Below are 12,679 nucleotides of genomic sequence, written 5' to 3'. Positions count from 1 at the left end.
TTGAAAGAAAACAAAAACTAACAGCCATGACACTCAGTTGCTCAGACGATTTCTTCATCGACCACAATTGCCACCACTAGCTGTCACAACACCATAACCATAGCTGTCGAAGCCACTTCCACCTGGTTGTCACTAACAGCTATAAAATTAAAGAAATGAAGAATGACAATTATTTGTTAACAGAAGAACATAAAATTCAAGAAATAAAAGATAATCTTGTACGAAGCAATTTTCTGAACCGATTATCTTTGAAGCAATTAGTATGTTTACATTTTACAAAGGTGCGAAAGATTCAACAGTGTTCCTTTTTATCACATACTTTATGGCTGCTGGTGGTGGTGATCATTAGTGATTCAATATTTCAAAAGTTTAGACTAAGTGGGATATTGATTATACAATAAACAACATTTTAAAACAATATAATTTGTGTGATTCAATTTAAAGCTACCATGTATCATGACTCTATAAATATCTCCAAACATTAAGCATTCTAAGCATCTTGCTTAATATCAAAGACCTATTTCTATATATATCCAACACGCGTTTTGTACTTTTGCATCATCTTGTCGCCGCATGGCTCTAACAAAGCTAAGCCTAACTATTCTCTTACTAACTCTGACCATTATTGACCTTGAGAGTGAGTATGTTGAAAGCAGGCACTTAAAACATAGCCGAAATGGTGCACCGTATGCAAATAAAGTTCCACTAGCTAAACCTATGGTTAAGTTTCAGATGCAGTCGCCACCACCACCATCGCTACATGGTGTTGAAGACTTTAGGCCAACAGCCCCAGGACACAGCCCTGGGGCTGGGCACGCTGTTCATAACTAGTGTAAACAGCAACTTATAATTTGTATGCATATATGGCTGATGGCTCATGTAATGTAACATTTCTGTAAATTTTTATTTTTTAATAACAATAAACTCATTTCAGTCATCATACTGGAAACTCATTGAGAAACTTAACCCCATCAATAGAACAATTCATAAGTACTTAGTAATGTACACAACATGCATCAAACTCCAGAAATCGTGCAAATATTATTCTCTAGCAGAAAGTGGTAACAGTTAAAATCACCTTGGCAATAAGAACACAACTAATATCGAACAAAAATGAATGACCAAATGCATTGCAAGGGTGTCCATAAAATGTAGTGATATTTAAAACCTGACGTGACAATGTGACAACACGTCGCGTTATGGATTATACAAAACAAATAAGATAGTATTGCATTATGTAAACTAAGAGCACCTGCATTTTTTGGGGTCAATGGACTTGCAACGAAGAGGCTTTAAAAATTAGTACTGTCTACGGAATAGTTCATTTGTTCATACATTTGTAGCTGGGCTTATTACATTAATATTTCATAACTAAATCATTTATTTGGATAGATATTACATAATTTAAAAACAATGAGAAAGGTTAAAACATAAAACATCTGAATTGTAACAAAAATCTGAAATAAAAGCTACAAGGCTTGTTATATAACAATAAATACAAATTATAAAGTTCATTAACAGTCTTATGCTAAAACACTGATAAAACTGGTTGCAAATTATTTTTATTAATATACTAAATATAAACTACTTAAGTCTGCAACTTAAGAAATATAATCTCAATTAACAGAATGTGTATTTTTTTTAAAGCATACACAGCTATATACGTCCTTGAAACACCGTTACACCGCTGCAACGGGGTGTTTGTCATTGGCCTTGTCATCTACTCATCTCCATACTCAAGGTGACCATTGCAGATGCTGTAAGGGTACATTCAGGAGCTACACTACAGTACAACGTACGGAGCTTAAATATAAATCATATATCGAAAGCTATATAAAAATATCGAAAGATCCTTAAAGATCGTCCCACCATATTAAGTCACTATCATCCAATGATTTTAACATTATACTAATAATATTATATTAGTATAAGCACACTCTTTGTGAACTACAGCCTAGCATAATAGAGAATCATATTCTCATTGTCCCTTACTAAACTAATAATTAACCGCCTTTTCTAATTAAATAAGTTTAGTGGAGAGAGTGCGGCTAGGGTCAGGCCTCCAAGGGTTATGGAACCAACCAAGAATACAAATGCCTAGAGAAGAAAAAAACAAATTGTTTTGAAATTAATTCCACTATGAATGGAGATGCAAATGTCAGGAAGAAAAGTTTAAAGTTAAATTATTTTTTCTGTTTTGATTTCTAATGAACTCATTGCATACTACTTTCATAAGAAAGAAGAGTGGTAGGCCCCACAAAGGGGTATTAGGGGAATTTAAAATACAAATGTAATGCATCTTTGACCATCAGAATAAACATTGATACAAGTTATGAGGTGTAGAGTACATGATAGTTGAAGGCTATTATAATTACGGACACGTAAGAACCTCAAGGGACCATGGGGGTTCTAACTTCTAAGTAAGTACCGCCCTAGCGGGATCCGAGGCAGCGTTCATGGGGGTGTCCAATGGGCAAAGCCCCTAGTCTTGTCGGTGTGGGAAATCTTCATTTTTCCTAATCGAAGTACTACCGGAAGTTACTTCGGATTTGCATTACTAATGAAATGTTGCATAAAAGTAATCATCAGTGGTAACTAAGATCAACAGCAACTTTGTCCATAAGCGGGATCAATAGTAAGTTACTACTGATTAGTGGCAACTTGGTAGTGGCCGGGTGGTAAGTTACTAATAAGTAGTAACTTGGAGCAGTACAAACTGATAGAGTTTCTGATACTTTTCAACCAATGTAACTGAAAAACTGACAACAGTTATAACCACCAATCGACAACTGAAACATTATGATTGTCCAATTAACAAAGGAAACTCTTTGTCCGGTTTAACATAAATTTTCCTAACATAACTTGCATATTCGTTCTTGTATTTCTATTCATGTTATACAACTGAATTTTCAAGAATACCACCGAAATATTTCAATTTAAAAGTGACCTCCACACGATTCAGAAAGATATCATGGCATTTGCAAAATATAAAGCCTGCATTTTTTTTTGTTTTGACTTCTAATACAATCATTGCAAACTCCTTTTAGAGGAAGACGAGTGGTAGGCCCCGAACAGGTATCGGTGGAACCTAAAATACAATTGTTAATTATCTTTGACCATGAAATTTTCAGCAAGGCAAATTTATTGGAGGAACACATAAAAAGTTTAAAGTAGCAGTCCAAAAATTGATAGGAGGAACAAATATTTGACACATATAGAAGTGGAAAAAAGCAAATTATAATGTATTTAATTAGGGCTAATAATAATCTGGTCAAAGTATGACTCTGTGTAAGCCAGTCATTAGCAGCCCACTTTTCTTCAATTGGTTGTGATTTTATTAAGAAGACACCACCTCTTAAAAGTGTATTTAGAGGTCTTACTTTTGATCAAAATACTACTTGGTACTACTTCACCTAACTTTAAAGAACAAAAGGAAACCTATATACAAGAAGCAAATATAAAGGCTACAATCATGAAATTATGCCTTCTAGTTGAAGTTTGTTACTTGTTAGTATCAACTTAAGTATCGGTAAATTGATCTAAAACTCTATTTTTCAAGCAGAACACGCCTAGATACTTCTTAATGAATAATCTTCTTAGAACATAACAGACTCCATTCAACTCAAAAGATGAGTTCACTCCAAAATTTCAGAAGAAATACGGACATGATTAAATATAATTTAGCAGAACGAATCATTATTTAACATTAATCTAACTTCTAGAGATCAGGGAGGATGTAAGAACATCATACTTACATAAATTATCTTAAAGAGTTTTTAAGCTGGGAAGCTTAACAACAAACTCTTGTTATGGCGTTTTAATATACAAAAAATTCCAACCACATTCTGTCTTCAAAACTCCATTTATCAATGTGATAATTCAAAAAATAAATGCTAGTTAAAAGATCAAATTAAGTTGATTTTAACAGTATTTATGTATTTACTATCTTTATGTAAATAAAACTTATATCAGTAAGAATAAAACTGACTAGCCGAGGTCTTAGACTAGTCTGTGGGTACACAATTCATACCGGATCAAAGAAAGTGCTCATTTCACCTGCTAAAGGCCAGCTAAGTCAATGAAGTCTGTGTGCAACATAAACTAATAGATCTGTAGACTACAAGACAGTTGTATTTTACTAACCTCTCTCGACCGCAAAAGCTTAATCATTTGTATAAACCGTCCACACAAAATTAATAAACATTACTCAGTGGAGAGGACTAGGGAATCTCTTGTTGGTGGTGGTGGTGGTGATAATGCTAATTATTCATTTGATATTATTATAACTTACAAAATCTAAGCAGTACCATTTGAGATTATTGAAAATAGAAGATTTTGCTGTATAATCATGATCACTCGTGCAAGGATCAACTAGTCAATGTAAAAGTTAAGCAAGTTGTATGGACAGTAGGCATTCAAGGACTACTAGTGGCTATAAGAGTCATTCAGAGTGCCTGCTAAAGATGTATGGTATGGTTGCTCTCATTTTATATTAAACTAGAGAAGCAATTTTGACCTGTTTACTTGATGATGGGTAGATTCTGGTTGTGTTTTACCTAACAGATTAAAAGGAAACAGGTTGACAAAAGTATTAGAGAATATGTTACTAAGGTTTATACTTTTGTTAAGCCCACGGAACAAGTTAGTTTTCGGTTTCTAGTTTATGCATAGCCTCAAAAAATTAGATGACCACAGAAATTATGTGTAATAATATCAGACCTACCCCAAATAATTGTTCGTTGTTGACTCATTACCCAACCTACTCGATATGCCACCTCTATAATAAGAGAAAATCACCAAAATGGACATGTTGATCACCTTTTAATCCAAAACAGACATCGACTTTTAGCCTACTCAAAAAATAAACATATTTAAAACCAACCGATAAGAAAATGCAAATAAGCTATGCCGACAAGCTTTTAGCTCCCAAAAGACCCTTAAAAAGTACTATGGGTCCACAAAAACAACCGGTCAAAACAATACATGCGTAAAGGGTAGGTTTTAGCCGGCGCTATGACTCCCACCTACCCTGCAATATTTCGGCCGGTGCCATTCTATCATCAAATCAGAAGTCACCATGTCACCTGCAATGGTTAGGTTTTACATGGCTGAATAATAGACAACACATACCCTTCATTAGCCGACTTAACTTATTTTATGTTTACTGATTGGTTGGTTTTGAATATGTTTATTATCTAGTGGACTAAAGTCAATGTCTATTATGACTTAGAAGACAGTCAACATGTCTATTTTGATGATTTTCCCCTATAATAAACTATTCTTAAAAAAATTAGCACCTAACATGCAGCACACCAAGAAATATAACATTTCTAAATCAAGAAAAAGAGGATATCCAGGAAAGCAATGTGGACCGTTTTGTGTATAACATTCTTTCCACTAGTAATTAAGACCTCTAATTAGCATTTATACATTTTAAGGTCCTTAACACTATAAATACCACTGCACTACAATATCAACCATTGTGCTTCCACCACCCTTCCTCTTATCATACAAACTGTTTCCATTATTAACTAACAACAAAGCTTATATTTTTAAGCTCATAAACATGGTCAACTTCCAGATAAACTCTCAGTTCATCTTCTTTCTGATAATATCTTACCATGCAATCCTATCGGTTGACGGAAGACAACTAAAACCATTGAAACAAGAAACCAAAACCCTAAACCCTAACCATACCTTGAATGCATTGCAAAAGCCTTTAGCAACTGCAAACACCTTTCAAGTTTCATCTGCAAGCGGGGCCCCTTCCGCCTTTCGGCCTACCACGCCAGGGAACAGTCCAGGAGCGGGTCATTCGTTCACTAAACAAGGGTTAGATTCCAACTTAGAAGCAGCTACTGATGGTTTCAAGCCTACAAAACCAGGAAACAGTCCGGGTGCCGGTCATTCTATACACATCCAATCTACTAAGCCAAAAGCTTAGATTGCGCCAAAATTTAAAAATAAAAAGTTGGATTGTAGTTTATATAGTTATATTATTTCTGTTGTGGATTCCTCCGGCAGGAGCAGCCTCTCTATCTTCCGGGATAGAGGAAATTAAGGTTTGTCCTTTTTTTACCTCCCCAGACTCTACTAATAGCTTGCTATAAGTGAGATTTATTGGGTATATTTGTTGTTTGTAAAATATTGTGAATTCATCCTTAGCGCCAATGATTACGTGGCCTATATATGCACATTATCTTAGTTGCATTATGTTATTTCAATCAATGTAAACTTCGCGATTGATAATTAATAAATGTTGAATTGTTTTGTTGTACATTATCTTTTTTTATTTTTTTCGAAAGACATCTGTCGTAGTGGCAGTGTCGTCCCTCCCAAAGGGTAATAGCACTTGCCATTCCCATTACCCTAGTTTGAATCCCTCTTACAATGATGCTGCCCATATTTCAGAGTGCGCGCCTGAGCCCGGCATCGAACATGTTGTGCATTATCTCGATCCCATTTGATAATAAATAAGTGATTAAAAAATTGTTTACACATCAAGAAAATTGTTTGTCATCAAGGCATTGAGACGATGAGAATGAAAGGGCACAAAAGCCAACTAATAACTTTTTAACATTTCCATTATTGGAAAAGAATCAAAATGCACATGAATGCCATTTTCATCTACACATGCTTTTTATTATTTTAATCCTTAATTTCCTCTTTTGCTTTATATTTCCAGTTTCCAACTAAGAAACCTTTTACTACATATATAACTTTACAAACTCTAATTGTTAAAAGAGAAGATCATCAATACTTACCGATGTGTGCCGGAGAAGATGAAGGGGCTGGCGGTTCTAGGATGGCGTGAGTGTGACAACTGAACCGAACATATTATTATTATTATTATTATTATTAATGTTTGAAACATACGAAGATCAATGTATAATGTTTATTTGTTCATAAAAAATTGTATAATGTTTATTTATGAGTAACTAGCTTTTATCCTCCCCTACTACGTGATTTTTTATCGTTTATAATATTTATATATTTTATTAGATTTTAATTTTATTTATTGTAAGAAAATTAATAGTATACTTAGGATTTGATAATGAATGACTTTCACAAATAAATGAGATGTTAGTACCTGGTTTAAAAGTTATTTGGGTTTGGTGAGACACATAACCCATTTATTTTTTTTACTATGTAACATCGTTTGATTTGCGAAAACCCTATGTAACATCATTTTTTTTGTTTTTTTACACATATAATATATACTGTTACATTTAATACGAAACATCAAAAAATAAAAAAAAATTGTTTTGCTATTTTTAACATTTTTTACTAATTTTTATATATGTTTTCAGGAGAAAGAAAAAATTATATTTATGTTTATATTTTTTATTAACTTTAATTGTGGACCATTCATACTTTAATTAAAAACATGTGGTTGAGAATGGGTTTTTAGAGTTTTAACAACTCAAATAAGTTTTTATTTTAACCTAACCACATATATATATATATACTAAATTTTATCCCCCGTATTACGGGGGTTGTTTTACATTATTCGTTTTTAATATTTATATATGTATATTTGGATTTTAATTTTCTTTATTGCAAGAAAGTTAATAATATACTTAGGGTTTGATGATGAAAGGGTTTCATAAATAAATGATATGTTATAACCCGTTTAAAAGTTATCTGGATTTGGTGACCCATGACCCGCTTATGTTTTTTACTATAAAATTGTTTATTAATTAAAAATAATATCTTTTTTTATAAATTGGATAGTAAATTTTAGTATTTTCCTATTTTATAGGATTTTCATATCAAATAATTGGTAAGATTAAATTTTAATTTAATGAGATGTTATAACCCGTTTAAGAGACATCTGGTTTTGGTAACCCATACCCATGAATTTGGGTTAAATCAATAAGAGGCATCCATTTAAAAATCAAGCAATCTGATGGCTTTCATAAAAAGGGGGAGCGACCACATCGCGACACGTAGGATTTAAGGTTTTTGTTTATATATGTTATAGATATAGAAACATGATCAAATACATTTTATTTTTAACATTAAAACAGTGAGAACCAATTTGCTGTTAATATTAGGTATTTTTATAAGTGTTTGCAGTTATTTTTTGTTCGTATTTGCTAATTTTCGATTATGAGACGTTATAAGTATTTGCTTATTTATATTTTGTTGTTATTATTAGATTTTTTCTTTTGTTGATATAAGTATTTGTTGATATTTGTTGTTATTATTTTGTTCTTGATTTTGATTCTTTTGTTGTAATTTTTAGGTTTTTCTCTTTGTTATTATAACTAATTGTTTATGTAGATTGGTATTGTTTCTTACGTTCACATTTTTTTTTATATAAATTGGTATTATTTCCTACGTTCTCATGTTAAGAATAAAATGCACATGAGCCTTCCCATATATATATATATATATATGAATGTTGTAACCCTAATAGCGGTTACCAACACAATTCACGATCAATCAATTACTCTCAATTGTTATCATCAATCGCCCATCAGCATAGTTGTGCCCAATGACTGGCACGGGCGTGGTTCTTGAATTTGGACAGGGCACCGTGAGGTTCACTAGATGATGGATAGGAGGCTAAATCTTTTGTTGTTGAATGAAAGTTTGAGACTTGGAAGAATTTTGTTTTTGTTAGGATGTTGTAGCAATCTGAATTTTGTTAACTTTCGATTAGTAGACATAGGTCTACTAATGTATTAACTAAGACAACTTTTATGATATATAAAGTTTGTTTCTAATTTATGTTGGGTACATGATTTTGGACAGGGCACCGTGAGGCTCACTAGATGATGGATGGGCCGCTAAATCTTTTGTTGTTGAAGGAAAGTTTAAGACTTGAAGAATTTTGTTTTTGTTAGGATGTTGTGACAATTTGAATTTTGTTAACTTTCGGTTAGTAGACATAGGTCTACTAATATATTAACTAAGACAACTTTTGTGATACATAAATTTTGTTTCTAATTTATGTCGGGTACATGCGTTTTTGGTATCAATCGGTTTAATTTATCCAACCCTTAAGGCGGGGTATGACAACGACTCATGAATGTGTCTTTCAAAAGAAAAAAATGACTTTCAAAGATATTGTTGGAGTAAAGCTGATTCCAAACGAAATCGAGAACACAATATAATAAAGAGCTATCGAGCCTCAACAAGATGTCGACTTTTGATAGTTCCAGTTGAAAATAGTAGGAAATTCTTATGCAAATTGGTTTCAAGCTTGAACAAATCATGCGTAGTTAGAATTATTGTTGCCATGAGTATGTATAACCATGAGAATTTAATGTAAAAGCATGGTCATAGACTATGTGTACATAAAACAAACTTTTATAGACACAATCCAAACTTTAGTGATTTACTATGTTATTGGCCCGTGCACGATACATGTGGATATATAGAAATCATGTAACAAACATATATAATTTTATATTATATTGTATTTGTAATATGTTTTTTGGGACAACAACATGATGTTTAGTTATAAATAATACTGGTACGAAAAGAAATAATTGTCAACATAAAGATAAACCAAAATTAGATACAAAGTATAATGTTTAGAAACACAATTAAAAGCTAAAAATTAAAAATTCATAAACTAATAAGTGTGTAGTTAGCGTAAATCAATGGTAGGTGTCTACCATGAGTTCATATTCATATTTAACCAGGAAATCAAAGAGACGGTTAATAAGAAAAAGTGACTAAAGCCCAATTGACTACATATTTAACTAGCATGAATTAAAAATTTGTTATGAACGTCACACTTTATAGTTGATAAATAATCCATTTTCGTTACTCACGGTTTTTGTGAGTATAAATTTTTTTTTGTTGATTATTAATAAATAGTAGATAACATGTTGAGTACAAATTATCAAGGTGATCACTATATTAACTTCAATAAAATGTATAATACTATCAATGAGTTGGAAAATCATATACCATGGGTAAATGATCTACTTCTTAACGCATAAAGAAGACAACAAAATGCAAATGTTATAAAAGTATGTTTTGAAAAGTAAGAGAATTAAAACAATTACGTATAAGAAATTTAAAAAACAATTACTTTCCAAACACCAGGTATATTAAAAAATTAGATATTGACATATTACATTAGAATATAAAATACCAAATTATAAAACAAACCATAAATTCATATGACATATAAAAATCCAACACAAATCAAACCAAATTGAAAACATGAAGAAATTGTCTTAGAAAACAAAACACACTCAAACTGAAGGGAAAAAAAAGGTCTTCAAACGTTACATTTATTTTGAGCCACCAACGTCCATCACATATCAACATTTGAGGTGCCAAACATCACTCCTTCATCAACATTCACCGGATTTGTTATTGGCCTTTAGACGCGATATACAAACCTTGAGAAAACAATCATTCTTAAGCATATCCAAATCATTAAACATGTTTTTTTTTGTGGCTCCATTGTGTTGTTTGTAATAAAATAATAAGACTTCTTATTATTTGTAGTATATATTTTATTTTATTTTTACCTTTAATTTTGTTCATTTCTTATTTTTATTATTTAAAAATCCCGTGTAATATAGGGGTTCAAAAGCTAGTAATATGAATGAATGGAATAATTTGAGTAATATAAATGAACCTTACAAAGAAATGCGAAATTGCAGAATTTGATAGATGAAAAGACGTGGTGTGAAATTTCTTGTGTAAAACTGAAGTATATAAAGAGGGGTAATAACATAAATATTTTTTGTTAGTTAATTTAAAAGTGAATGTTATTCTCAATTTCATTCAAGGTAATCAGTTCGTACATAAATTTGAAATATGCAACAAAAATAGGAAAATGTTGAAACCTATAGTTAATATAATTAATATTGTTATTAATGGTCAAACGGTTTTTAATGTAAAAATGATTTCATAAAGATGCAATAAAAATAGGAGAGTTGAAACCTATAATTTATGTAATTATTATTGTTATTAATTGTCAATTTTTTTTTAATTTAAAGGGTCTAGAGAATTCAATTATGTTATGTTGAATGTAATTTATTTTTGAATTATTTTATTATCAATAAATTCTAAGAATGCATTGTATATATGAAAGTTAATCAAATGGATCAATAAAAAACAAACAAAATGTATTGTTTTAATAATATATATAGATTTACGGATTTAAGAAGGCATCGTCATGATTGAATCTTCCTTTTGACGTGAACAAAATTGTTAGGTTTCTCTACCAGGAATGAATAAAGAAGTTTTCTTTATCGATTGGGAATGAATATGTTAAGACTAATGAGTGTGTAGTACTGATCTTTCTAGTTTAATTAGGTAACGTTTGTTAGTAAAAACCTGAAACAAACCATATACTATAGAAATATATGCAGATAGCTCAAGGCAACTTATATTATATGCAACAATTCCATATATTATCGGCAAGATGATATGCAAATAATAAGGTTTTGGGTTAACAAAAAATTGATTGTTTATAAAATATGTATTCAAATGCGACCTTAATAAACGAGCTAATCGGAACATGATTTGTTTAATGAATGAGTTAACACGCTTAATAAATAATTTAACTGCAATATTTTTATAAAAGTATACATTTGGATCTTGAGGGGTTCTTTAAAAAATGTTAATTTTTTTTAAACGGCCAACAAACATAGAATGTCTAGGTACTCCGTACGAGGTAACCCAATGGCTAAAGGCCACAGCAAGCTGGCCCTAGCCAGTCGTACGGAGCCCTTAAGCGCCTCTAAGTTATCTCTAGTTCCGGGGAAAACCCACCTGCCCGAAGGCCAACTAGTGGTAAAACCCGGATGCCCTCAAGATCAAACTAGAGATAACAAAGATCTCAGTCTTCCTTCATTGAGCCACCCATGTCCTCCAAAAATGTTATAAGTGAGAATTGAACTTGAATCTCCATTGAAAAACCCAAACTCCCTACCACCACACCACATTGGAAAGGACAAAAAGTGTTAATGTTTAAATTGAAATTTTGATTTTGTTTTTTAATTTGCCTTTACTGTTCATTTCAGACTTGAAATTAATTTTCTCTATTAATGTTTAATCAACAATATTCTTCTTAACTATCCATTTTACAAAATTTTCATCCGGTTCCTCTAGTTCAAAGCTAAATAAAAGCATTCCCGACAGCTTCTCTATCTATATATTACATTAAAAAACACTATATTTTCTATCCCATATACAATTAAATAATGCTTTTTTTACATCTTTATCATTATCTTTTCTTTCTCTTCCACTCACAACCATTTTCAAATATATTAAAAAATAAGTAGAGGATGAACAATGTTCCTCTAAATTTACTATTCTTTTTAAAAGTTTCTCTATCATTTACTCACAACCACTTATCATACTTTATGAAAAATTTAAAGATTCCTCTCACAATATTTTAAAAGAGCTGTTGTGAATGCTCTAAAAGAGACACAAGTTTGTTAATGAAAGAAAAATTAGAGAAACAATTAAGAAAACATTAATTAAAAAATTAATATGAGTTGAAGTAATTGGTTGTTTAAATTGTTACAAAACTTACAAATCACATTATATTAATTATATTTGTAAGTTAACATTACATGGGTTGACTCAAAACAACATAATTTAAGTGTGTGCAAATTAAAGTGATTTATTTGACACGGATAAACATGTGGATTTCTTTGACCAATTAAACCCATCAACGTAACACAATCGATACCTT

The sequence above is a fragment of the Bidens hawaiensis genome, unplaced genomic scaffold (genome assembly GCF_021521415.1).
Source record: "Bidens hawaiensis isolate Kalapana, Puna unplaced genomic scaffold, B.hawaiensis_p1.1 tig00050724_1, whole genome shotgun sequence".
In the NCBI taxonomy this organism is placed as follows: Eukaryota; Viridiplantae; Streptophyta; class Magnoliopsida; order Asterales; family Asteraceae; genus Bidens; species Bidens hawaiensis.
Note: the sequence above shows the minus strand (reverse complement) of the source record.